We start from the raw sequence: 3,737 nt of genomic DNA, 5'->3' as shown, positions 1-3,737 counted from the left end.
TGGATGGCGGGGGTCCAAACTCTTTGACCCCCTCATAAGTTAAACTACTATTAAAACTTTAACCCGGCTACTTAGGATTGTATCCCTGCTGACTCAGACTACTTAGCCGAGGGTAACGTCGCCTTCAAAAGAGGGGCCTACCACATTATGCATTAATAACTTAATTAATTTTCTTTCAATAATCCGACCCTTTAGGATTGTATCCTTGCTGACTCAAACTACTGGGTTGAGGGTAACGTCGCCTTCAAAAGAGGGGCCTACTACAATAACTAAAATAATCTCTTAAACAAGTGCAAAAGTGCAAAAATAATCAAAGGTTACACTACACACGAGTCGGATCCAAATGATTCATCTTGTCTATCTGTTTTATTTTTATTTTATTTTTCAGCATTTTAGTTAGTTTTATTTTCTTAGTTTAACAACTTTTTTCTAACATTTTGATTGATTAGACGTTGAGGATAAACCGGTACTAAAAGCTCTTGTGTCCTTGGACGACCTCGGTATCTTACCAACACTATACTACGTCCACCATGGGTGCGCTTGCCCATATGTGTGTTTAGTGTTAGTAAATATCGTGTTTTATAAATTTAAAACTTGGCTAAAAAGTGTAAAAATGGCTTAAAACATATACACACTAACACGCATCAAGTTTTTGGCGCCGATGCCGGGGACACAAGGATTTTATGAAAGTTAGGAATCAACGACCTAATCATTTTTTCTAATTTTCTTTTTATTTTTTTTGGATTTTCTTAATTTTTCCGTTTCTGTAGAGCTCAGCACGGGTCGTGCCTGGTCGGATACGGGCCGTGCCCAGCAGTGTCACTTGCAGTTTTTATTTTCCGAGTTACAGAGGGCTGAGCACGGGGCCGTGTCGGTGCAACACGGGGCCGTGTCCAACTTTCCAGTAACAGGGATCCGGAAAACAATCGCTGTATCTCCGACCACGAGCCGTGTTCACTGAGCACGGGGCCGTGGTGAACTTCCTGACCAGCATTCTTTTCTGTTTTTATTGCAGGACTTGGAACTAGACACCACATCTGAACTTTCAACGTAGTGTATGAGCTCCAGTTCTAGTAGAGACATAAAAGAACCTCTAGAAGAACCCGAACGCTTTCTCAGAAAAAGACTTAAAGCTAAAAACCAAGAGAAGGTTCCAGGGAACCCACTTCCATTGGCGGACCAACGTACCCGCATGGATTACCTACGACCCACCGTAGGTAATCTCGGCGCCGCTATCAATGCACCGAATGTTGAAGCCAACAACTTCGAACTTCGGCCGCATTTGATACAAATGCTTCAAAACTCCGCAACCTTCCATGGGCTTGTGGATGAGGATCCCCATCTACATATTGCTAATTTCTTAGAAATATGTGATACCTTTCAAATCAATGGAGCATCAAATGACGCCATCCTCCTTTGAATGATTCCATTTTCACTAAAAGACCGAGCAAAAGCTTGGCTCAACGCCCCCCCCCCCCCCAGTTGGTTCGGTAAACACTTGGGATGAACTAGCCCAAAAATTTCTATATAAGTATTTCCCTCCCGCTAAAATCGGCTAAATTAATGACTGAATTTAATACATATTCACAAGAGGATGGGGAATCCTTATATGAAACTTGGGAAAGGTTCAATGAGCTATTACGAAAGTGTCCCCATCACGGTCTTGCGGTATGGCAACAAGTATCCACTTTCTACAACGGGTTGTTGCCACACACGAGACAAACACTTGACTCTAGCTCCGGGGGACTTTTAGGTAATCGATGCCTACATGAAATATACAATCAAATCGAGGAAATTGCTCAAACCAATTTTCAGTGGCACACTCCCTGAGGCAATAAATCTATTGCCCCAGGCGCCCATAAGGTTGATGAAAGCACTTCTTTACAAGCCCAAATCGAGGCCCTTTCTTCAAAAATTAAAAAGTTAGAAATGACAAAAACGGTCTCGGTTATGGCTTGTGAAGGGTGTGGTGGGCCACATGAAAATTGGAGTTGTATGAAAGAAACAGATGATCAATCAAAGTCGGTAAACTACATTGATAATAGACCTAGGCCGTCGGGTCCTCCAACGGGTACCTACAACCAAGGATGGCGTAACCACCCTAACCTTGGTTGGAGAGAACCCGGCAATAGTAGTAACCAACAAAGCCTAAACCAACGAACAAACTTTCAACAACCACGAAATGAGTCACAAAATTTCCCTCAACAACAAGGTGGACGAGAAAGGCTTGAAGATACTATATCTCGCCTCATCTTCGACACTGAAAAGAAAAACTCGGATCGATTTCAACAATTGGAATCGAATTTTAGAAATCAACAAGCTAGTATACAAAACATTGAAAAACAAATAAATCAACTAGCTCAAAATTTCTCCGAGAGACTGCAAGGCGCATTACCAAGTAATACCGAAACAAACCCGAAAGCACAAGTTCATCTCATAACATTAAGAAACCGTACCGTGGGTCCCGTAGAAGCTCCGCCACCACCAACTGAGGAAAGCACAACACCGCCCCAACAAGAGAAGGCTTCTCCTCTACTTCAAGAGCCTACCAAGGCTCCTCCGGTTCTGTACCCTGGTAGGTTAATTCGTCAAAAGACCAATGAGCAATTCGCAAAATTCGAAAGTCTACTAAAACAATTGCATGTTAATATTCCTTTTATCGAAGTCCTAACTCAAACGCTTAAATACTCAAAATTCATGAGGGATTTCCTCACTCATAAAAGGAAGATCGAATCATTGCAATTAGTTAACCTAGGCGAAGAATGCTCCGTCCTCGTACTCAATAAACTCCCATAAAAGAAGATTGATCCCGGAAGCTTCACAATTCCTTCCTATATCAGGGAATCCCCCATTCGTAATGCACTAGCCGACCTTGGGGCTAGCATTAACCTCATGCCCGCATCAATGTTCAAGCGACTCGGCCTAGGAAAAACGAGCCCTACCAAGATGAGTATACAACTTGCCGACAGATCCGTCAAATACCCACAAGGTGTCGCTGAAAACCTATTGGTCAAAGTCGACAATTTCGTCTATCCGGCCGACTTTGTCATACTAGATATGGAAGAAGACACCGAATTCCCCCTCATACTAGGGAGGCCATTTCTAGCCACCGCGCAAGCAGTGGTAGACATGAATGACGGAACACTCACTTTGAAGTATGGAGATAAGGAAGTGAAGTTTGGGGTTGGGAAGGGAGTAGAGGACGATGACCCGGTCAATTACATGAAGGTTATTGATTCGAGTTTGGATGATGCTCTCCGACGGTGCAACATGGGATGCAAAACATCCCGCTCGGAAAACATATAACCTCACTTGGGTCTAGCCAAGGACCCTTATCAACGTGGCGCACCACGGAGGCATTCCGCGGAACTATCCTTAGTTTAGTTTAATTTTTAGTTTAATTTGAATTTGCACAAATAAAACACATTCGGGATGGTGAAGAATAACAAGGGAAATGAGAAACATCACCCATGCACGAAAACAAGGCCATCCGACAAAAATTTCTTCATTACAGCAAGTTCAGCACGGGCCGTGTCCGCCCAACACGGCCCCGTGCTGCACAATCTGCAAAAATCGCCCAGTTCAGGTAACTGGACACGGGCCGTGTTCACTGAACACGCCCCCGTGTCCAGGCTTCTGTTTCTCTTTATTAATTTTTTTCACTGGCACCTGAACACGGGACCGTGCCCGGTCACCACGAGGCCGTGCCCAGGATGCCAGTAACATAAAAATTTTGC

The 3,737-nt window shown here is 43.7% G+C and overlaps 1 non-coding gene across 1 annotated transcript; it reads right to left on the bottom strand.

Annotated features, from left to right (window-relative positions):
• Window positions 1-1,557: 1,557 nt before the first annotated feature.
• LOC118480776 lies at window positions 1,558-1,664 on the bottom strand. The gene has a single exon (XR_004863753.1). It is a non-coding gene; the product is annotated as a small nucleolar RNA R71 (small nucleolar RNA).
• Window positions 1,665-3,737: the final 2,073 nt, after the last annotated feature.

This window comes from Helianthus annuus, chromosome 7 (genome assembly GCF_002127325.2).
Source record: "Helianthus annuus cultivar XRQ/B chromosome 7, HanXRQr2.0-SUNRISE, whole genome shotgun sequence".
Classification (NCBI taxonomy): Eukaryota; Viridiplantae; Streptophyta; class Magnoliopsida; order Asterales; family Asteraceae; genus Helianthus; species Helianthus annuus.
Note: the sequence above shows the minus strand (reverse complement) of the source record. Positions and strands in the feature narration are given on the sequence as shown.